Here is a 26348-nt window from a genome sequence, read left to right as displayed (position 1 = left end):
CATGCGGTGATCTTCAGCGGCGCGTTTACTACGCAAATGTAAATACCAGCGTAAAAAAAAATTTGTTCTGCTGAATGTGTGTTTTTTTTTAATGTATGTACACCCCTTGTTCCAAATTCTAACGCATTTAAATATATCAAAGAGAAAAAAATTTATCCGCATTTATTCTTTTTCTCTCGTTCAATGTTTGTCATGGCCACTATAGATATGCAACAGCTGTATCACAGATTATTCGGTAATTAAAGATATATTTATGTAATGCTTGTAACAATTTTTATCGTAAAGGCAGAATAATTTTTTCTTTGATAAAAATTCATATAGAAAAATTATATCTTATTTATTGACTATATTTAGATGGACTTTACAGTAACTATCATATAATAGTATTCTGAGAGATGTGTGTAGGTGAAGTTGCCAATGTATTTAATATGAAAATTTGAAAAAAAAAATAGCGGAGAATATAACGTTGAATTAAATTTTGATAAAGGGAAGGTCTTATTTTTTTAGTGTTTAATGAGAAAAATTTCTTTGTTCATCGAATTGATTATCGTAACACCTTGTAATCAAAGGTCATGCCGCGGACACCGAGGTGTCCGTATTTGCCCTGGTCTTTCCAGACACTCGAAACGCATTCGTGACGAGATCGATTGGCGAGAAGAGCGATCGTTGGAGCGAAAGAGGTAGCGAATGCGATTGAGCACGACAGAAATAGTAGAATCGGAACGTGAATAGGCAACGAGGACGGAGCGAAAGCGACACGTAGAGATGGCAAGAGTGTAGGAATGAAAAGGAAAGATGAAAAGAGAGGGATAGAGACGTAGTCAAGTGCAGGTGTCAAGCTTTTGATGAGACGTGTCCGAGATACGCGCGACGTCTATAAAAACTGAGTTGACTTAGATTGAATTTGATACATTTCCCTCTACCATTCATCAACTCTCTCCGCTCTTCCTTTCATCTTCTTTCACCCTCTATCTTTCGTCTGGAAATAAACTTGCTCATATATATCCGTTTTCTGCTTTTTCTCCGTCTATCTCCCCTTTGTTCTCATCATTACGTTGTTATACACGTGTGTCTATGAAGGCGTCACATGTCATCAATTTCATAATTCCATGAACGAACACGAGAGGATTTTTAGACTCACTGAAAACTACCACAAAATTGCTATAGATTAAATCGGTAAGATTTTAACGTTTTTCGATAATGTAATCGTGGAAAGAAGTTGTTTTCTTAACACTGAAAAAGTGGTAACGGTAGTTTCCATTAGCGAATAAATTTGTTCTGTAGCTCGAAGGGATTTCGCACTGTTTTGACTTGCCTTCTACTTGGCTTTTACGCCTTCCGCTTTTAACAGGAATCACTGGATGGTCTACATCATGATATAAACACACGGATGTATTGATTCTTTCGTGTGAAATTTAGTTTCAATTTTGCCGCACTTTCGTTCGAACTTTACCGTTTTTCTCTTGATTTATTAACAGAAAATTTTTGCATTAAACAAATTATTGATTTGGATAACGAGTATATTAATTATCTCAATTTTCATTAAATTGAATTTCTACCTTATTGTCCTTTGAAATTTGTCATTTAGATTGTTGATCTTTAATGTTATTCGTCGTTATCACATTTGATGGATCGTTAATTAAGTTATCCATCATATCCAAGAAGTTTCCTAATAATTTGTATAGACAAGGTGATAAATGTCAAGAGTTAATTCACCTCTTTTCAAAATAATGAGATCTACGTGCTCTTCTTCATTCCCAATGTTTATTTAACCCTTATCACTCCATCCCTTATCACCACATGGAACTCATCGAGTAAATATGTTAATTGAATCTTCCTCGAGCCGAGCAACTTCTCGGTTCAATCTCTCTTCAAATTCCCCAGATATACACTAATTCGGTTTAATTCGGCCCTTTCCATTATTGCCCTATTCAATCAAAAATAATGCGAAGCCAATTCAAGCTGTAATACAAATTATTTTCATTTTTGATAGTTACGTTTGAAAATGAGACACAGAATAATATATTGTTAGGCCTATTATTAAATAGAGAGTTTTATTTAATTTTCAGAAAATATAATTATTTTATATCTTCAATAAATTAATAAATATAATTAATAAACGAATGCGTGTATCGGGAGGAAAAAATTCAGAAATTTAAAAAGATCTATTCTAGATTCTTCCGTATCTTTATGAGTAAAAATAGTCATATAGCAGCAGTATAAAGATACATGGACGGTTATAAATTTCAACGAAATTTTTTAGCCTGCCTTTTCGTGTTCATAGTTCATTTCAACTTCATACGCGTATCTTCTCGCGCGATATATGATAGAGATTCGCTTTGAATCCGGAAAACGGCTTTGCTGCAAATCGCCAATTCTATTTTGAGTGCGCACGATAACTCTTTCGCGAAAAATCTGAGACCATAGTACGAAGTAAAATTATGGCGATCTTACTTGGTGATGTAACGCGAGTTTAATGTGTTCGGAAAGAATTATCTTACGAGCCACGATCAAATCGCATAGGAATACGAACTGCACATAACGTGCACCGGCAATATTCTTGAGCATTATCCCACGAAAACGAATTCGTTCTCGGATGTTTGTTCACCGAGATCGACATCCTTACTTTTGTCTTGTTCTAATTTGGAGTCAATTACTGCTGGATAAAAATATCGAGGAATAATGGAATTACCTAAAAACACGATTGAATATAAACAACTTAGAATGTCGGGCATTTATATATATATATATAACAAGAGCTTATTCTTTAGACAATTAATTTTCACTTATATTTTAGTTAATTTTCAGTAAATTAAGCATGGATAAAAATTTAATTTGAAATTTAGAAAGAAGGATATTTTTTTAATAACGATATTAAAAAAGAATTATACAATACATATTTTATCAAACTTTTATTAAAAGAATATTATTTTTGAATTTACTAATAATTGTACTCTTAAAATTACAGTGAAATATATTATTTTCAAAATATTTCGAATTATATAAGCGAACGCGTAGTGTGCTTCTGATTTTCTCGATTTTAATCGATGTTTTAATTCGATGCGTTTGCAACAAATTTATTTGGGAATGAAATGTCGCGGTTACACGATGGAACGCGAAATATCTGCGAAAATTACGGCGGTGACTCGTGACTTGCACACGCGTGCACCCACTGGGGTATTCGGTGGTTCGTAGAATGATATTTTTCGTGCGCGAATAGGAAGGAATCCTATTTCTCGCGCGCTTGCCACTGAGGCGTGACTTGTTTGTAGAAAAGTTGGAAATATAACGACAAAGTTATCACACGGTACGGTAGAAGTTCTAATGAATCTAGAGGAAGAACCACTCGTACTCGGACGAAATTGCCTTCCTCTTAACAATCCGACCACCGGATAACAAGACGGCATATTAGAATGTAAATTTACCCGCAAGTTTTTGTGGTTGTAATTTATGAGCGAGCAATTTTCGGCGGAATCCGAAAGGAACTAAGTTGCTGCTAATACCTCGAAGGTGTTTAATCAAAAGCGATTTGGCCTTCGGGGCTAATCCAAGAAGAATAAAGAGATGATAAAAAGTATCTATAGTACGACTTATTAAAGTTAAAACTTAGCAGTATATACATATATTATTAACTGTTGCAAATTCGAAACATTAATCATATTTGTCTTTTTATTTTTTTGGCAATATAAATTTAAGTATTATAGTAGAAATTTTTCTATAAATAGAATTTATTACATTTAATTTTTTTCTCTTAGATAATGTTCATCATAAATTACAAGTTCGTAACTTTGTCTTTCTTATAGAATGTGGCAATCGTGATATTTTTTATTTAAAAATTGAGATATTAAATCTTTTGCTGTATAGACTTGGAACATAATAAGATTGTTTCCGATTTGATATCGAAAAAGATGAGAGAATTTAAATTTGAAGGCTAGCTTTTAATGGTATTTTTTATGACTTTTATTCTGGTCAAATAACGCGTGACCATCATTACGCCAAGTGGTTTCGTGCAGCAAGAGTTATGGTACCAGTATTCGACAATTAGATTGGGCTTGCCAGGGTTCTCGTTCGGTGTGTCCGAGGGGAACGATCGAAGGGATCTATGTTCGTGACTGAGGATAATACGTGATCTGTGTTAAAACGCATCGATGCCGTTTCTCCGTTGCCTGCTCACTATTTTATGCTCCCGTTAGAAAATCCTGGGACAGTCGTTAATAGCGAAATATCTGCTCTTATTCGATTGCCCTCTCAATGCTGCCGTAATTCGACTCGTACTTTCTGTAAATAACTGTACATCTGAATTGGCATATCCGATAACGCTTGCTTAATTTTCTCTTTTTGCACTTTTTCTTGAAAAAAATTATATTATTCTAACGTAAAATTGGATACGGATTTCTTTTTATTGTAACGAATATAAAGTTTCGAAAGAAACGCCTAATGCTAAATAATCCTCTCTTTTTATTAATCTCCAAGCGCATTTTATTCTGTATATTTTATAAACTGCATAGATTTTCTTTTATTACATAATTTAAAATCTTTTTTTGACATATAGAAAATAGGAAAAATTAATACGCTTAGATATTTTTAAATAGATATAATAAGGTCTATTAAAAATATAGAATTTGGCATTTTTTACTCAAATAAACTAATAAATTAAGTTTTTAGTTTTTAGAAAATGAGAGTAATATTTCGCAGTTGTTTGTAATAACAATAATCTAATTTAATTAAAGAACCATAAAGAATATATTTTAAAAGATGGTAAAAATATTCAATATCGTAGGAAACGTAAAGTAAGTAGTACTAAAATATTGTGATATCATTAAATTCTTTATGATTTTCGAGAAGTCGTGAACACTATTATAAAAATATTTCTTATCCCGAAAAGAGGATTCTTTGAATAGTCGTAGATTGATTCGCTCTACGAATCTTTAATTCGGTCTGAAAATTCTTCGTAATACGCGTGTAATCTGGCGAGAGAAATCGATTTCTCGCTCGTCATAACAATTATTTCTGTCGAGACGGGCGTGGCGTGCGAAAGATATCTTTCTCGTCGTGGTATACCGAGGAATGGTTTTTCTTGACGCGAGAAAAAGAATAGATAAAAAAATTTAAAAGCTATTGGACGAAAATATGCTTTAAGAAGTCGGCTTCGAAAAAAATTTCCGTCCATCTCCAGGATACACGAGAAATTCCGGATTGCACGGACATAAGGATGGAGATGTACGTTTGCGAATACGGTTATTTAGACAAAATGATGCTTTCCGTACCGCACCAAAGAATTACGAGTTACATTTTATGGCAGGATCTGAGTTGAATGAGAAATAGGCAGAGAGGAGACCGCGAAGTAAGTTTCTCCCCGAAAAACAAACTGAACAGTTTATACTGTGTAATATATTATAATTGCGCATTCGTTGTTAACTTTTTGTGAAATTAAAAAAGAAAATCCATGTTTTATTTTATTTTACAAACAAACATATTATGTAATCATGTTATTCTAAAACTTTATTTTATTTATTCATATACACGTCCAAAATTATGAAAATGAATTACTTTAGAATATATAATGCATATATATATATATATATATATATATATATATATGTGTATATATTTATATATACATATAATATACATATATATTTAATATGTATATATTTTGCATGTGCATTTTTTATCTATCATGATTTTTTATTTTTTAACATTACATATTTACTTTTTATCCATTTTTATTTCCATATTTGTAAGGGAAAATTTCTTTAGAAAAGAATTTGGCATCTGAATTATACGAATCCGTATATTTCTTGTACAAAACTTTTTACTTATTATTCCATTGAATGATCCGGTGCCAAGTGGTTTCCGGGAAGCAGGAGGGTCGAAAAGAATTAAAATGATGCGCGTTTGATTATATGCCGAGACATTCAATTCAACCTATTCACTCATGCGACGCAAGCCTTGGGAGACATTACATTCGCGAGCAAGACGTCTCGCATCTCGATACACGCATTACGCTTTACGAGGATCTCGAAGCGCACGAGCGAGCGCATTCGGATGCGGCACGTTGCCGCATGTGGGAGTGCGCGCGGGATATACGGACGCGTCTCTAGAGATGGTTGGAAAGACGTGCCAGTTTCGCGAAATAATATTCGTGGTTTGTGTGTCTAAAACGTAACTTGCGTTTTGCCGCGTGATTTATGGTGCGGTGGATTTTATGATTGAAACTAACAAACACGTTGTCAAAATAAGCAACGGATCGTATGACAATGAATGTAGACAAAGATACCGATTCGTACAGAGAATTCATTATAACCTACCGCGATTTCTTCTAACTAATAGAGTCTTGTGTCTGAAAATATATCGTGAATGACATATTTTTGAGGACACAGTTATGTCCATCTGTTACGAAGTTGAAACAGCTGACATTATCCGTCATCTTTTCGCAAACATGTATGATCTGCTTGTTTTATGCAGTCAATAATATAATAGGACTAGATAAATAAAATATTAATTTTCTTTAGAAGAGATAGCGGATATAGTTTTTTTATAGTCTATTTTTCGCATTTTTTAATACGCATTTCTTCCTAACAACGGAATAAGATAAATGCACGTTAAGGAAATAAGTGAACGTTACAGTAGAATGACGTAAGAGCTTGAGATAATTTTTATGGTCTTATAAATCGCATCTAAATTTTATTCTGAGATACTGCGATCGTTAAAAGACGCGTTAAAAATCGAAGGAATGTCAAGATATGCGACGGGCTCTTCTCTCTGTTCGATTCCGCGCGAATCTCAAGAGATTTTACGAGGTTAACGACGTAATGAGAAAAGAAGAGAAAGAAAGAGAGAACTATTCGTGGATGAGAAGGTGTGTGATTTGTGCTGGAATGCGTCGATGGGTTCCCGAATGTTGGCGAGGGGAAGAATGATATTTTCTGCGCCGCTCGGAGAATCGTACAATATTTCGTTGGAAAATTATCGGAAAATGTCGAGAGCGTGCTAAACGATCATTCCCCCCTCCCCCTCCGTCGTGATTTATATACTGAAAATAACACGCTCGATGGGATCGTACATTTTCTCAAATATTTAGTTGCAGTTACCGAATGAACCGCGTAGCGCGGTTTTCTCATACGACTTTGGATCATTAAAGTCGATAAATTTCAAAATTAAAGAAAAGATTAAGTTTTAAATCAGCGAACTCTTTATGTATACCTTTATATAAAAGTGTACAAATGTTTAGATATGAAATTGTGCAAAACGAAGACAGATAATAGAATACGAGATGAGCTAAAACTTATTCCAATAATATCGATTTTGAGACAAAACTGTATTACAGTGAATAAACGTCGAAAGTAGCAGAGAAAAATTGACTTTGGATTGTTAAATCTATATTTTATCCATATTTTTTAAAAATAATATTATACCTTTTTTTTATATATATATATATATATATATATATTTCTGAAGAGGATGAATTTATCGATATTTCTCGTGCTGGAGATTTTGAACGACGTAAAGTGCATTTGCGTTTCCGTTTCGCGATTGCGGTAATGCATTACAATGAAATTTAATCCTAGAAAAAAGGAATAAATTTTTTAACGAGGCGAAGAACTCGGTATTTCCCACGAGATAAAACGCCTTGTATCGATGCGAATATTATCATCGCAATACAATGACAAATTGGATTCGTATCAACGACAGGGGATGGTCTTTAGGATTTACTCGCGATCGCAATATCTGGGTGTTCTTGTGAATAAATGATGACGAGTCTCTCGTACGCCTCAAAGGGTCAACGTACTCTGTGCTACTACATATCTGATTGTATGCAACATGTAACGAGGTCACCAAGCTTTGGTGTAATAGTAGACTTATGACTCGCAGCATGGAATAACGATGCAGTTTAGTTTTATCGATACCATATCGTACAAATACGATAAAACGAAATATACAACAGTTTGAATATTGAATACAGAATCTTTTCATATTTACTAATCAACAAAAAAGCCAAATTATATAATATATTTTTTATTTAAAAAAAATACTTTTATTTCTAGACAAAACTTTTACATATTTTTTACGCTGGATTATTTCCGATATATTCTATTATTGTGTTGTCATGTCTTACGTTTCAATTTATATGTTTCGTCAAATTGATATCAAACGTAAAAATCATACGTAATACGCAAATAATTTTAGAAACTTTTTATTATTATATTAAGCGCAAACAAAAAGGACGTATAATGAGAATGCGAGGAGAGAAAATTGTATTTTGATTCTGAAATAAATTTATCGACGATCCGATAAGAATTAATAAACTACGATCTATCAGTCTCTTGCATCCATCAATCCAGCCTCGTTCCATTTTGCCAATACCGTGCGAACGGAGTCGGCGGAAAGAAATAGTTCATCGTGCTTCGGCAACGATTTCCGCTCGGAGAAAATAGCATCTGCGGTCCTTCTGCACGTGACACGCTTAATGGAATTTCGTTCTTTCATCTCTGTGAAACGGAACCTGTAGGAATCTTGTCATCGACTTTACCATCCGCGGCGATGTGTTTATCGAACATCATTCGCCCTTGAGCTTGGCTTTTCCCGCGAATGGACCCTGTGTCATCGGTTGCGGCACTTTGTCCAACTTTTATTCCCGGCGAATTTCGATGAATTGATTCGGTCTTGTACGAGCGTCGCGGCACGCGAGAGAAATTGAGCTGACTAATAGACCCGATACATACGAGATCATCGCGTTATCTCCGTTCTCATGATTTCATTAATGTCACGTATATTTGAATACCTTCTCTCAACTAGAGATACTCGACGACAAATTCCAGTAAATGATGATTTTATTGGCGAGCCACCAATAACCGTTGTATTCAAATAAAGAGAATTAGAGAATCGTGAGAAATTAGAGAATTGTAATTTAGTAAATTTAATAAAAGACAATGCATTTTTTAATCAATTTTTAAAAAATTTTACTTTGAATGAGATCTAATATCGTGGAAATATTTAATATTGAAGTTCGATAAATTTGCAGGAAACAATGCTTTTCCACAAAATTTTAGCCAAAATGAAATTTAAATAAATCAAATTAAAATATTATGAGAATTGATTTTGTACAAATCTAATTATTTTGGGTAATGTTAAAAGATCGCGATCATATGTGCAACGCGACGCATGCTTTCGTCATCATTGATGTATTAATAGCGCCGTTTGTCAAGTTTAGCCCAGTCGCGGGATTCCCGTTTCTAGTCCGTTGGTCAGTGGCAAATTAAACCGAGTTACTAAATATACCTTTGACGGAGGACAAGAGATTAAATAGACAATTTAAATTGTTATTAAAACTGCGACTGTATTATGTAGGAACATATCATCTACGCATAATTATTATGAACAAAAACTTTCTCCGTCAGAAAAAATTTTTAAATATATTTTTGAAATGTGGTGGAGAAATATAACTTCTATTAAATATGGTATATATATATATATATATATATATATATATATATATGCTTAAATTAGTCTACTGCTATGTTAACATTAAATTGAAAAAAAAATTGTATCAAAAACATATATCTTCTATACCATATATTTTAATAAACCGCGCGACCTATATATAAAAGATATATGTTTTTGATACTATTTTTTTTTTTAAATTTAATGTTAACATGGCAGTAGACTAATTTAAGCACATGGGACATCTGCAAACTAGAATTGTGTCAAACAGTCCCGCTACTTCTTGGCATCTTCGTACAGTCTCGCGTGTGGTCAGCTGTTCGCTAACTTTGGCTACCACTCACACTGTACTAATTTGTGGGTCTGCGGTATGCCGCATTGTAGAGTGTTTTGCCTCATTCCGGTAGACAAATACGCACATTGCGCAACGAAGTAGGTTGATCCGATCGTTGGTCAGAATAAATTTAGTAACTTTATGTCTTAACATCGATCGAAAAACTTAAAGGCCATTATATTTTAAGAAAAAAAAGAGAGCGTCAAAAAAAGTATTTAAAGTAAAATGTAACTTTTGAATTATATTTTTATCATTTCATACAAAATAAGACAATAATATTGCAAAACTGATATATTACAAGATTTTTTTTCTTACCTCAACTAGCTTTATGGCCTATCTGCGGTAACTATTACTTTCATGTAAGCGCATTATCATAAAATCGACACACATGTGCGTACATATTCGCGAATAATACATTCTTAAAGCATACTTCTTTTATAATTTGCAACTATGAAACAAAACTTAATGTATTTGTTTATCTTGACAATGAAACGTATACAAACAGAAATATAAGAAATATAATATTATATTTTACATGTATATTTATTTAATTTTAAATAGATTATCGTATTAAATTTACACTAACAAATGTAATTATTGGTTAATAATTCTTACAAAGTCACTCTTATATTAAATCGCGATATTTGTATGGATTTTTATTTTATTGTATGGATTAAATTTTGTATTTTTATATTGTGTTTCAAAATAAATATTTTATTCTTTATGGAAATTATATACAATACCGTGGAATAAACTTGGAATGAAACGATCGCGTTCAAAATTCACGATGTAACGTTAATTAAATTGTTTTGCAAACAAAATGTTTATTTGCAACTGCTATTGTAACTTATTGTTTTTAACCCATCTTTAATTAGCTTGTTATTTATATAATTGAAAAATAATCCTATGTTTCATTTTTCTAGTACATCGTAAATAAAATTCATAGAAATAAGAATAACATTATTAAATTGCCAACAATTCGATCCAATAGAATATTGAAAATAGATTATACAGATATTTCTTTCTTTGGAACTTGATAAGCATTTAAAAGGTTTAATGTAGAAAAACAGAAAGATCGTTAAAAGAAATAATTTTTATTTAATATCACGTACGCGGAAGAGTCGCAATTATTTAAAACTATGCAAATTGACTAGCGAATCCTTAATTGTCACACGACTCGGATACATTTTGTATACAAGCGACCCTGTATCAACCGCGTGCGTCTAGCGAGAATGAAAATGCCACCATATCTCATCTTCAACACGGATTAAATATCATAGCTCTGCTTTCATAGCTTTTTCGCATCTCTTGCGAACGCGGCGTCTCGCGAGCGTCACGAGTTCCCATTTTAAACAGGGAACAGAGCGAATGACAGCGGAAATATCGTGTTTTATACAGACGCCGTTGTCGGAGCTTTACAATCGCGCAAACCGCTCGGGGGATGTAAAAGATAAATTGCGTAACGAGAAAGCCGGATGGGGACTGCGAAATGCGACGATCCGCTTCCTCGTCGATCTAAATTCGCTCGCGCAAATATATTCTGTATTATCGAGCAAGAGAAGTACATGACGATTAGCAAGAAGGAGCAAAATACATGACATTCTTTCGACAATGCAAATGTCGTGGCAAGAACTCTTTTTTTAATTAAATGGTTTTTACATTAATAGAATCGCGAATGTGTTTTTTTATGGAGAATCGTTAATTATTTTAAAATATTTATTTCTATTAAGCTGCATGCGGATTAAAAATGTATAAAAGAAATACGAAGAGAAATTTCATTTTTGCTTAAAATAGTTTAAGTAATTGCTAAATTCTTTTGCATCGTAGAAATCGTACTTGACGCGAATTAAAATAATTACGTTCATAATGATTTGTAAAATTAAATTTTTACCACCATTTTTAACAACACGAATAATTTTTGGTATTTTGGTTTTCCAGACGGTTTTATTTAATATCTTGAATAATAGTTAAAATCAATAATAATGTTTGAATAGATTTGTCAATCTTAAGTTAATTTTTTAGCAGATTTTTTGTAATAGGAAGGATAAAATATCCGCATTTGTTGTTTTGTACTTGTTTTATTTGACTTTTAGATATTTATAATATATGTACATTATTTTTCTTGTAATTTTATATTATATATAGAAGATGGCCCCGAACGTTCCAGCCAGACTTTGAGATTTTATAGGAAATTTAATTCTGAACAAAAAATTTTCTATAAACATGGGTCGAAAAATGCTTCCCTAAGAAGTTATCAAAAACCTCTGATGCAAAGGAAGAGCAAAAGGTGAAAAGAAAATGAAACTTGATAAATTTCTTGGGGGGGGGGGAAAAAAAACACGATAAAAATAAAAAATAAAAATCTTTTTCTTTTGTGAAAATAAAATAAATTTTTTTTAAACTAAAATAGTACGTAATAGTAGAAAATGAATAAAGACTTTTTGTTAAAGACGCACATTTTCCATATTTTGATATTCGGAAAAATATGTAAAATAATTACGATTTTAGAGGTTTTTGAGCGATAACTTTTTAAAAATGCATTTTTCGACCCATGTTTATCGCAATTTTTTTGTTCAGAATTAAATTTCCTATAAGATCTTAAAGTTTGGCTGGAACGTTCGGGCCCACCCTGTATAATATATTATTATATATATAAATATATATATATATATATTAAATAATATATTGTATATGCTTGTAATCTGTAGTATATAAAGATAGCAGCAATTAGATAAATATTCGATGGGTCCATGAGTTCGAGTTCGCGTAAATTTCTTTCAAATTTAAATTAGAAATTTTTAGATAGTTGTTGAACTTTCAAAGTTTTATACTAGTTTACTTTTCTATATCTAGCATGCAGGCAAACTAACAATAAAGAAATTTTGATTTGTGTCACGTTTCTCGTAAAAAGCAACATATAGTTTTGGAAGACCTGATTTAGGTGCTTTGTTGCCAATAATTCGAATTGATCGATTGAAAGGCGAAATCTATCCCCTATGTCAAATAGATCTATTCTACGATCGATTTTTGTCGCCGGTCGAAGCATAACTGGGTCGAAAGTGCCGCATATGCCGTTCTTGCTGATTTGATCCTGCTTACATATATTCATAAAGGACACAAAGATGTAAATACATTTATTCATAAAGCTGTGAAGTGCATTTGTGTATCTTCCTTCTTGATAAGCAGGATTGGATCAAGCTGTTTTATCGCGTTCACATAATTTTATAAAAAGATATGAGCAAGTTTATCATAACTCTTGTAAAAATATATTTTTTTTTGTGTGTAATTAATACGTAATATATATATTTTATTCATTATTTGGTATTTAAATATTTAATTTGGCTGTAGATGCAAAACATTCTGGAATGATACATCAAAGATACGTATTTTGTAAAAAATCTTAATTTAATTAGAAATTTTTAAAAATAATATGAAATTAACATGGATTTTCAATATTCTTTATGTGCATAAAATAATATATGTATAATTTCAATTTTTACAATTTTGTAAATACTAATATTAGAAAATAAGAACACTTTTCTCTCTCTCTCTCTCTCTCATTATAATAAATACAAAAGTTATGATAAAAGAATAGAACGAAAGATTTTACAATAAAAGAATACCATGTGAAACATATAATTAGCGATATATTATTATATTGTGAAAAAGATAAAGAAACGGAAAAAATAAAGTAAATATTTTTTATATTTTCTACATTAAAATCAATTACATTTTGCTCTCGTTAATCCAATCTTACGTCAGAAAATGTCGAAGCGCTCGGTCATGGAACAAACAAGGAAATTCTCGGTCCGTTGGATACAACGACAGTTGCAAAAAATAAAAAAAGAAAAGAAAAAAATAGGGAAGCAGAGAAATAAGTACGCAAACGTACGTGTTTTGTATGCAAACGACGCGGTCGGTTTCGCGTCATGCGTTTCGCGAATGCGAGCAGAGTGCTTGAAAAATGTTTCTTTCTTCATTTTTTTTTGGTCGGAGATAGTTTGACGAACAAACCAAATAAGAGAATCCGACAATTTTAATTGGCACGAAATTTATATCAGTCCCGATATTTTTAACGAAAGCGAAATTCAATTTTCGATACGAGACAATTCTAGTGGATCGTTATTTCATAATCCGAAATCTGAGCCACTGTATAATACATATATACACATTTCAAAGTTCTTTCACAATACGCTGTAGATTCAAAATATGATCTTATGTTTTATATATATTGTAATTTAATGCCTCTGTATATATCACACTTTTACGGATCTATAATTCTCTTTTCGATCTCTGTATAGTTCGATATTTCTTTAGCCCATAAAATATCGAGACTCGAATGCAAGTAATAGGAAATTGGATTTTGGATCGTGAAAGCTTGCGAGCGCGTAGAAGTGTGTGAGTCAGAAGCCGCCATAAAACCAGAATGACTCGCGTCAGCCGGCGGGGAGACGGTTCTTCTTACTCATGCATTATGTAATCTGCTGGATTTCGACATCCAATCACAGGGTCGTGTCACGGTCCATACGCTTATATGATTATATAAGTTAATCTTTGAATTGTAGATTGTTTCATTGTGCAGAAATAATGGTTTTTTTATTTTTTCATTATTAAGTATATCGATTTACAGAAAGATAGAGAAAGAGAGAAAGGAAACTGAATACGTGATTTACTATATATAAAACAAATTCTTGAAACGAAGCTTATTTGAAATTCAAAAGTTAATCGAATAAAATTATGTTTATATATTAAATATATTGTGTTGTAATATATGCAATATTTAACTGTTATAAAATATCCATAACTGATTTATGTCGTGACACGATTATGCTTCGTAATTTCATAGTTGTATGGCCACGTTTGTCTCCGAACAATGTTTCTTTTAATCGAAGCTGCTGCAAGGAAATAATATGCAATCAGCTGTTCGCGACCGGTCCCGTAATATAAACGATTTGCTCTTCCGCTTCAATTTGACACGGAATTGAACGTGTCTCGTAATGCAACGGGAATTATGCGAGAAACAAGCTACAAAGAAAAAAATAACGCACAGACAAAGATATTACCACGCTAGAACGGCCTTCATTTTGAGAATCGCTTATTGCTTTGTTCTGTGCGTATTCAAATGCAAGAATATTTAAAATGCTTGTATCTTAAAAAAAAAAAAAAAAAAAAGCCTGCTTTGATCTCCATTGTCATCTAGAATTTCTCGAAATTCGCCTAAAAGTATAAACTTCTTGGAGACTATTTATACAAAATAGTTTATAACTACAACTCTTTATAAGTTAATTAATCTCAAAAAAAGAAACGCTCAAAATTTGCTTTTGAATACTGTATATATTACCTATAAACTTGTATAACTATATATCGTATATCCTTATATGAGAAAAAAAACAAACATATCAAAAAGAGAAGAAGAGAGACACAACTAACACAATTAATATCATTATTGAACATTTTTAGATTAAAATTTGCGATTTGATGTACAAAACGGCAGCACATAAGTTTTATAATAATTTATGATATAAAATAAATTTATAAACATCTCAGATAAGATTGCGAATAAATAATCGAAATAATAACAATTTAAATATAAATAAAAATAAATAACAATTTATTATTGAATTTTATAGATTAATTGTCTTTGATATTGAAGTCTTTATTCATATTATTTCTATTTGAGCAAATTTTTCCAAGATACTCTATTCAAGCGCAAACTATATTTTCGTTATCAAGTTGTGAATAGTATAAACCTTTTTCTCGCATTTTTGTTTCAATTGCAAGTTACTCTTTCGACCACCTCGCTTACTTGGTTTCGTACTGTTGAACTAGGTACTTTATATATCAGTGTTATTTTAGTTTTCTCATTTACCAGATTGCAAAAGGATCCGTTGGAAATTGACTTCACCGCGGAAGTAAAGAACTTTAGTGTATCCGCTAATTTATTTTTGTTGGCAAATAAGCAGTGATTAAATTCAGGATAGTTACTTGGAGAACGATGCGCGTTTTATGTCTTTTAGCTACTCTCTTTTCGCGTAAACGTTACGTAAAATAACATTGCGATAGCTATTAGGGAGAATAAATATACATATTGTAATTAATTATTTCTTTTGCTTAGATTAATGGTATTAATATTTTTTTTATCGTGTATACATAATCTTTGTTATGTTATATTAATGTTTCTCTTAAAGACATTATAGCTTCCATAGGCTTAATTGTTTAGTGAAATTTTATGCTAGAAACGTTATCAATTGCAAGAGATACGAGTAGATGCAATGAGAAAAGCTATCGTTAGATTTAGCGTATAAACGGGGGACACTTATGTATGTGAGAGGTAGTAAAGAGCCATGAGAAAGGAAAGACGTATTTGCGTGGATTGTCGCATAACGCTGCATACACATTCGTATAATCCGAGGCGCGTATTATGCAGCGCAAAAAAGCTCATAATGCAACGTGTAGTGAGATGCATTTCCATGTTTGGTGAACTTTTTGCCAGACGCGCTCGAGGAATAGCTAGAGATGACAGACATATAAGCTTCGCAAGCTTTTCATGCACGATTCATGTTGCCGATCGTCGTCCCTTGCGAAGCACGATATCCCGCCTGCAGAACAAATTGCCATCTTGCACTGCACTGTTATTTGCTAAGCGAAGCCGTATAATCACCGCGAGTCTTTCCTGCAATTACGGGCCGGATCTTTCCTACCATTAATCCTCGACTGCTCGACTGATAAATCCAAGTGACGTAATTAATATCTCTTGAGGGTACTTCGATTTTAACAAATAAACGGTGTGACAATTTGCGTTAACGGTATTAATTGTAGAAAATAGAATTAATTGTATCTTTTTAATGAATGTATTATATTGATATATATATATATATTTAGATAGAGTATTTGCGAATGCGAGAGCTTTTCTCTTGAATTCTCACAAAGATCGTTCGAACTGTCCCGCGAGCGCATTATAATTTCTTTTCGACGACCGACCCTGGGCGCGCGAGTTGAATTATGCAATGTTTGCTTTCGTGTTTATGCGTCGCACAATGCACTTTGCTCTACGACGCTAACTAACACGTTAAGCTATCGAGAATCGACTAAAGCGTACATGCGTTGCAGCTTAGTGCAAAGTATCAATTTATCACGCCGATCGATCTGATAAATATAGTATATGCTTTCGGAAATCTATACCGTGCGTAACTGCTTGGAAAGAGGTATCCAATCGGATCGCTTCCATTTTTCAGCCGTTATCCTATCAAGATCGTCCAGATCTCGAAATGATTCTGTATACTTCCGACATGTTGCGAACGCGAGCGGAAAGTCAGTTATAATCGTAATAGTTTCCTAATAATCTGCCCGAACAAATATCGACAAATTTCATGACAATTTTATTACATGAACTTTCGATTCAAAAGTGAATTTTCAATATGACACGAAATTTGATACAATGAATACAACGTTTTATACCTTGACTATTTCTTCGTGCGAATGTAAAATGCGACGCAGAGTTTTAGGCACAATGCATTGTTTTTAATGCACGTTGATTCCCGGATGCGAAAACAAGGCGAAAATTATCCCGTTGGGACTAATTTTACGGTCATCGCGCGTAAAACATTCGCGTGTGCAGGAAGTACAGTTTAAACATTGCCTGTATGTGAGAACGTGCATCACGTGTACCGTGCGTGAGGGAAAATATCGCCGGCTCTTCGTCTGCGAATTTTCCGGTTAAATCTTTTCCGCTATCAGCTGGAAATATTGCAATTGGAAAAACTATAGAATGACATAAGCATCACAATTAGCACGCAAATGACTTTTACACGCCGAATTCAATTTTACATCGCCAATTCCCTCCCCGCGTGTTCCATCATATCAATTTTTGATTAACTTTTTGCAGTTCATTAAAAGAGTCGTGGCACGAAAGTTTACGGCCCTGTCGTCCATTAAAGTCAAATTTTATCGTACCGCTATAAATTCTCCTTTACGGGCGTGAAAAGAATGATTTTCTTTGGGAAGGTGACCTGATATCGCTGCCTGCGCGGAGCATTGTGCTTATTTCATTAGGCGGAAGTATCGATCGATTGGGTTCGAATGAATCGATGTGATGGGCTTTTGGTTTAGTTTTGAACCACGATGGGATACCTATCGGATTATCTGTACAGTTATTAAAAAAAGGAAAACCGGCTGCACATGGCAGTTAGTAGTCGTATACAATATGACGGAGCGACAAAAAAGCTTTTCATTTTCTTTATACTTTATAGAATTTATTGTTGGATGTGGAAGATAAAATTTTTACAAAAGTGTTCTTTTTTTCCCCAGAAGTAAAAATTAAAAAGATATTAAATAACGCGTAAAAATAATAAGAAGAATACGGATAGTTTACGTGTATATTTATGTAAAAGCTTTGATTAATTTTCTTGAATAATTTTGAGAAACCATGGCAGATATTATAAATTTCATGAAAATTAGTAATTCTGATTTGCAAGAATAACAAACTGAAAAAAAATCAATAATCTTATTCGATATCATAACACATTATTAGGCTGATAACGTATGTTGCGATTAGAAATTAGCGTTTCGAGACATGTAATCGTTATCCAGGGAAAAGTGGTTGCATGCTGCTTTTCATCTTCGGGGAGAATCAGAAAAGAAGAGCAACCATGCTCATGTTCGAAGAGGAGTACTACGAGCTAAAAGCCGTACTTAAGTAGAGACCTCTCACTCTCTCTCGTTCTCTTTTTTTTCTTCCTTTCTCTCTCTCTCTCTCTCTTTCTCTCGTGTTAAACAATGGATGGACCGATTGATCGAATGAATAGCTTTCAGCGTCAAGCAATATCGTCCAACACTGCTTGAGCACGTATCGCCGAATATTTACCCGATCTGATCTGCGAAGGAACTGTAATCACGTTGATATCGAGTTGTCGAGCGTTCTATTTCGCGCGCCGAATACGTTTCTTCATTGCCGTAAGAAGTATCGAAGTTCACCTCCGCGCTTCTTCAATCGTACTTTTGCAGCGCGGATTTCTGCAATCGTTCCTTTTCCAGTTGAAAAGACGAGGATATATTAAAAGAGATAGTGGCATGTGTAATAGCGTAGTATGACTATTTTTTTACAATCGGGGAAATAATGCTTGCGATTCTGTTAATATAGTATAATCTGCTTTTATGTAAAAATTGAATTTTAGAAATTCAGCATACCTCCAATAGACATTCAGACTATTTTTACATAACAAAGTAATTATCATTAAACGAAATAAAATATAATATATGCACACAAGAAATAGAATAGTTAATGTATTCGTATTGTCGGAAGAGAAAATATAATTCATATTAAGTTAGTCCCCCCACCAACGCCAAATTAAATCAAATACATCAAATAATTTAGTGCTAATTATGTGCTAATTAGTTGCCGTAGTCCGAATTTTGTTGCTCAAACCGTTTAGCAGGAATTTACATTCAAAGTGGGGGGGTGCTAGCTTGACATTAAGCCAGCCCCCCCCATAGTGAAAAAAATATATAGAATGCTCGAATCAAAAAATAAAATACACTAGAATTTGTTGCTATTTTGTTGCTCTAAAATAACATAAGAATATTTTTAAAAAAGTATATAATTTAATTAATACCACTATATACTCAGTCTCGCCGCGCCGTACCATTCACTTGCGCGAAGTAAAAGTAAATAAAAAAATGTATTGCTCGCATGTATTTGGTACTAAAATAATCTGTGGACAATATACTGTCGAAATATATGAGAAACTGAATTTGTTGCTCGTCTTAAAGTATTAAAAATCGATACTTTGTCGTCGCGGACCCTATACGACGCGCTCTTATATTATATAAATTAACTAAAAGAATTTGTTGCTCGCATGTTTTTGGTATTAAAATAATCTGTAAAGTATCGATTTTTAATACTTTAAGACGAGCAACAAATTCAGTTTCTTATATATTTCGATAGTACATCGTCCACAGATTATTTCAGTACCAAATACATGCGAGCAATACATTTTTTTATTTACTTTTACTTCGCGCAAGTGAGTGGTACGGCGCGGCGAGACTGAGTATATAGTGGTATTAATTAAATAATATACTTTTTTAAAAATATTTTTATGTTATTTTAGAGCAACAAAATAGCAACAAATAATACGTCTCGATAATCGCGCTTGTGTGAAGAGCGTTACGGAAAATTTAGGCTGGACGGATAGGTGGGGGGAGGGGAGGGGAATGTCGTCGAATATCTCTTCCAAGAACAGGAGCGAGCGAGTTTTTTGCGAGAAAAAAATCGTGCGCCAAAAAACCTTCGCGATATGAACAAGGATAAGATAACGAAGCTCGAGCGATACTTTTGCAATCTCGCGATTATTTTCTGGCGAAATTATACATATAATTGAAGAAGAATCATATATTTTAAAAGAATATTAAAGTATATTGAAATACGAAACGTGTGAAAAACGCGACGCGAAGCTTCACCGATTGTAAAATTTCTCATTTAGCTGTTGGTACTCGTGGTTTCTCGCGGCATTTCAGAGACATTGATTAACGTTGACATGTCACCCTTAATTGGATTTCAGTAACATCCATAGTTTTAAAACTAACCAATCACCAATCAAGAATCGAATGACCGTGATTGGTCAATTTTACAACCATGAATATTATTAAACCTGACGTGTAAAATTAGTCGACTAACCGAACACATTTTTTTTTTCTCTTAAATAAGAATATGTTATTAGGAATGTTCATATGTGGTGTGTGAGCTGCTTTTCAGATATATTCCTCCTTGAATCTTACACATTCTATTCAACGATTATTCTCGTTGTATTATCGTTTCGCCATGAAAATTGATCGAGATTTTGTAATATAAGCTCTCTCTCTCTCTCTCTTTCTCTCGAGCCGCGCTTCTTTGTTTATATCTGAATGTTTACATCCAACTTTTTTGAACGCTTCTGTACCGAGACGTTCGGCGACGCGGTCCTCCCCTCTCCTCGCTTATCCGTCCAGCCTAAATTTTCCGTAATCGTGTCAGTCTCTTCGCACAAGCGCGAGTCTCAAGACGAATTACGGTCGCGCTCCGTGTTTCTCGCGTCTTTTTATCCGTCGAAAGTGAGATCCGCGTACGAACGAGTGTCGGGGGGGTCTTGTATCGAATAACAGGCGATTATCCGAGTGTAATATATTAACCCGTGTAATCGTGATTAAGGCATCTTTCGATATATATATACTCGCAAACGACAAGATTTTTCCCACGCATCTTTTATCTATCGAAAATGAATTTCGCATCCGAACGAATATTCGAAATATCCGAATCGAGAGTAATTTGTAGTTTTGATATATCGACTTTATAATACGATACAACGATCGATGAATACATTATTTAACATATTTTTAGGCGCTGAAATAATTTACTCGCTGTCGTATATAATAATATTGCGTTGAAAATATAAGCGCGTCGCGTTCCACACGTTTCTGCTTTAATATTCTTTAATATTGTTTTCAAATGTAATCCTTTTTTCAGAGTTATATTCACAATTTCATAAATCGAGATCGCAAAAGAGCGTCGCTCGAGCTAGTTTGATTTATCTCGCGCAGAATTTTTCGCGTACGGTTTATTTCTCGGAAGAGACGCGCTCGCTCCTTTTCCTGGAACGGATATTCGACGACGCGTCCCCCCCCTCCCCATCTACTACTACTCAACCTGCCTAAATTTTCCGTAACCGTTACAGTAACCGTCGTATTGCATTAGCGTGCGAGATTGAAATATTCTTTCCGTATTTCTCGCCTTTTTTTATCCATCACAAGTTTATCCCGTGTATAAAGTGGATGTCGTGAGTATCGGGAATGTCGATTAGAATCACGGAAAATCGTCTCCGTCCATTTATTAATACGCGATTATATGTTCTTTCATGTTTATAATCGACATGCAAATAATTTTACCGCGTCATTGCATATGGCGGATTTTCGACTACGAGTGAAATAGTGATTATGAGAATAGTGATTATGCATGAGTGGACAAATTGATAGACTGTCTCGTCTCAATTTGAAGCGAAGGGAGCAACCGGAAACGGAAGGGATCTCGTGATGACCAGATGCAGAAAGAAGTGAGACATGCAAGGGCGGTGCATCGGTCGGTCAGTAGAATTTATTATTAAACATTTAAAATTGTCAATATAATTTTTAGTTTATGGAAACAATAGTATTGAAAAATCGGGGGGGTTTTTTTTTTATTAATGATTTATAGCTCATGTATAAATATTTAGAATTATAACTGACCATATTATCTTTGTCTTGATTATTTCTATTATTCGTCATTGATGATTACTGATGATTTCATAATTATAATCGTTGAGCGCATTAATTTTACTATTTTATTAGCATTTGAAATCATCATTAATACGATTACATTTTATTTAACTCTGATCACTCTGTAATCTTAACATCTTTAACGCGTCATTTTTAGAGAATGAAAATTATCAAACATGTGCATTAACAAAATTAATCATATAAATATTTAGAATTAAAACTGATCATATTATTTTTGCCTTGATTATTTCTGTTATTCGTCATTAATGATTACTGATGATTTCATAATTATAATCGTTGAGCGCATTAATTTTACTATTTTATTAGCATTCGAAATCATCATTAATACGATTACATTTTATTTAACTCTGATCACTCTGTAATCTTAACATCCTTAACGCGTCATTTTTAGAGAATGAAAATTATCAAACATGTGCATTAACGAAATTAACAATATGCGTGTCAATTTATTTTTTAATTTATGGAAACGATGATATTGAAAAATCGAGTTGTTTTTTGATTAATTATTTATAATCTGATAATCATATAAATATTTAGAATTAAAACTGACCATATTATCTTTGCCTTGATTATTTCTATTATTCATCATTGATGATTATTAATGATTTCATAATTATAATCGTTGAGCGCATTAATTTTACTATTTTATTAGCATTCGAAATCATCATTAATACGATTACATTTTATTTAACTCTGATCACTCTGTAATCTTAACATCCTTAACGCGTCATTTTTAGAGAATGAAAATTATCAAACATGTGCATTAACGAAATTAACAATATGCATGTCAATTTATTTTTTAATTTATGGAAACGATGATATTGAAAAATCGAGTTGTTTTTTGGTTAATTATTTATAATCTGATAATCATATAAATATTTAGAATTAAAACTGACCATATTATCTTTGCCTTGATTATTTCTATTATTCATCATTGATGATTATTAATGATTTCATAATTATAATCGTTGAGCGCATTAATTTTACTATTTTATTAGCATTCGAAATCATCATTAATACGATTACATTTTATTTAACTTTGATCACTCTGTAATCTTAACATCTTTAACGCGTCATTTTTAGAGAATGAAAATTATCAAACATGTGCATTAACAAAATTAATCATATAAATATTTAGAATTAAAACTGATCATATTATTTTTGCCTTGATTATTTCTGTTATTCGTCATTAATGATTACTGATGATTTCATAATTATAATCGTTGAGCGCATTAATTTTACTATTTTATTAGCATTCGAAATCATCATTAATACGATTACATTTTATTTAACTCTGATCACTCTGTAATCTTAACATATATCTTTAACGCGTCATTCTTAAAAAAGCAAGAGGAGCAACAAATTCAGTTTCTTATATATTTCGATAGTATATTGTCCACTGATTATTTTAATACCAAAAACATGCGAGCAACAAATTCTTTTAGTTAATTTATATAATATAAGAGCGCGTCGTATAGGGTCCTCGGCGACAAAGTATCGATTTTTAATACTTTAAGACGAGCAACAAATTCAGTTTCTTATATATTTCGATAGTACATCGTCCACAGATTATTTTAATACCAAAAACATGCGAGCAACAAATTCTTTTAGTTAGTTTATATAATATAATAGCGCGTCGTATAGGGTCCACGGCGACAAAGTATCGATTTTTAATACTTTAAGATGAGCAACAAATTCAGTTTCTCATATATTTCGACAGTATATTGTCCACAGATTATTTCAGTACCAAATACATGCGAGCAATACATTTTTTTATTTACTTTTACTTCGCGCAAGTGAATGGTACGGCGCGGCGAGACTGAGTATATAGTGGTACTAATTAAATAATATACTTTTTTTAAAATATTTTTATGTTATTTTAGAGCAACAAAATAGCAACAAATTCTAGTGTATTTTATTTTTTGATTCGAGCTTTATATATATATTTTTTTCACTATGGGGGGGGCTGGCTTAATGTCAAGCTAGCACCCCCCACTTTGAATGTAAATTCCTGCTAAACGGTTTGAGCAACAAAATTCGGACTACGGCAACTAATTAGCACATAATTAGCACTAAATTATTTGATGTATTTGATTTAATTTGGCGTTGGTGGAGGGGCTAACTTAATATGGGTGAAAATATGTAGATATATATATATATATAGATAAATTCTCAATAAAAGAATTCTTTATAGAGTTATAATAATCTATCTGAATATGCGCGATACAGATTATAATCGCTTATATCTTCAATGTTGGGAACATATATTTCATTATTAATCTGACTTGTTTAATATTACACCTCTGTCGCAAAATTCTCTCTCTCTCTCTCTCTCTCTCTCTCTCTCTCTCTCTCACTCTTTCAACATTATATACAAATTTATAAGTAATTTACTATTTCCTAGTGTTAAAAATATTATGTTTTTTAATAATTTTCCAAGAAATATTCTACTGTACGGTCGACAATTAATTTAAGATAATTTATGCATTTTATCACTTGTAAAATAAATGAATATTTAAATGCACGCTGCAAATGTTGAACCATTAGAATGCGAAGTTGATTAAGACTTTTTTATTCAATGAACAAGTTTGAAAAGACGATTAATTATTGCATTTTATGCACTAAATTCTCGTGAAATCGTTGACATGCATGAATCTCTTGATGCTGATTTCACTACACACAATAACGTACATAATGGAATCGGAAAAACGCGCAGGGAATATGTTTGAATTATGCTGGATTTTGCATTTTGTCACACCAATAATGGCCGGAGAGAGTTCATTTTCGACCGGCGATAATCGTGACTCAACTGTCGATGCATTCGTGATCGCGCCGGTATCCGCCCTCGATTTGGATCACCGGCGTGAAATTTATGGCGCATCCGGTACTTGGATGCATTTTCCACGAATGTCGGAGATAAATCGCGCGCGAGTTTGCCGCCCGTAGAGGAAGGAAGGATTTAGGGGGCGAGAATGATGAGGCGAAAGAAAGGGTTAGAAGACGACGGGTGTGTGCGCGACTAGAAAGGGTTGCATCGGATGAAATAACAATCCCAGACGCGTCTCTAAGTTTAGCGGCAATAGGTGGACGAGATTAATCGATTCGTGTGTAAATTTATGGTGGTACTGCTTTTTAATGCACGAGAAAAATGAGTTTAACGCGCGCGTGAGGAGGACAATTAACCGAGACAAAGGACGGAAATATAAGGTACAGATTACTAGAAACGAAGATTTATTACATTATTTGTTATTATTTGTAGGATGTTAAAAAAAATGCGGAGAAAAACTATACGATTTATAAAGGTTCTTATATGATTTTACAAGGCTACAATTTTCCAAATAAGACACGTTGTTGTAACATACAATTGTAATAAAATAATTTGAGTAATTTAATTACGTAGCAATTTAATAATTTTAATTTTTCTCTTTTTTTATAAAGGAAAATAATAAGAGATTAGATTTGTATGTTAATAACGATACGCAGGATTAGCATCGAAGTTATTTGGATATGTAAATAAAGGTGGAAAAAAGGCAGACTCGCATGCTTTTGAAAGAGCACATTTTTCGACGATGTGCTTCGCGTATGAACATGTCGGCGGAAATATTTGTCGAAGACCGGGTGTCTGAATATTTCCGCAAGAAATATGTAGACGATCCGCGTTGGCGGAAAGGGTTTGAAAGTACGAGGGAGGAGGATCGCATTAGATGAGGTTTTTCGCGGCAAGTCAAAGCTTGAATGCACATATTGGCGCGCCAGCTTTAAGCAGCTCGCAAATATTTTTCGCAACCAGACGAATTCATATTCGGACATTATTACAAGCTGTTCTGTCAACTTCTCATCACATTGCACTGCAGCGTGCTGCGTACACTTGATGTAAAATGGATACCAAATTCATAACTTTGAAATACAATAATTAGCATGATTCAGAATTAAAGTTGTTGCGTGTATTGTTAATTAACGTTATCGTCAACACTGACGAATGCCTTTGCACTTTTCTTATGTAATATTCCCTTTCGTTTTTCTTTTCCACATTATCGATATAAAAGCGAAGTTCGAGAGGTTACTTTGGACTTCGGCTACTTCATCTTAAGAACTCTGAGAAAAGCAAACAGGTATTTTTCCCGCTCTGATATTTTCTACAGAAGTTTTTCCTTTGCTGCTTTTATCAAAATAAACACTTACACTTTCTCTAATGGTAACTGCACGATAGCGGAAGAATTTATACCGCAAAGAGTTTACAATTATTTTAATGAATAGATAATTTATT

At 33.0% G+C, this 26348-nt stretch overlaps 1 protein-coding gene and 1 long non-coding RNA gene across 3 annotated transcripts in view; both read left to right on the top strand.

The window, feature by feature from the left end:
* Window positions 1–26348, top strand: part of LOC138938911 (furin-like protease 1) — a 200801-nt gene that overhangs the window by 26286 nt on the left and 148167 nt on the right. The gene's annotated exons all lie outside the window — the stretch shown is intronic.
* LOC138938912 (uncharacterized) overlaps window positions 21734–26348 on the top strand; it is a 77354-nt gene continuing 72739 nt past the window's right edge. The window contains exon 1 of the long non-coding RNA XR_011447773.1: window positions 21734–21888. This is a non-coding gene — a long non-coding RNA (uncharacterized lncRNA). The remainder of the gene's footprint in view (window positions 21889–26348) is intronic.

The sequence above is a fragment of the Polyergus mexicanus genome, unplaced genomic scaffold (assembly GCF_030449975.1).
Source record: "Polyergus mexicanus isolate NDT 795.1 unplaced genomic scaffold, iyPolMexi1.0 SCAF_13, whole genome shotgun sequence".
NCBI lineage: Eukaryota > Metazoa > Arthropoda > Insecta > Hymenoptera > Formicidae > Polyergus > Polyergus mexicanus.
The sequence above is the reverse complement of the archived record's forward strand: the minus strand, read 5'-3'. Positions and strand labels throughout refer to the sequence as shown.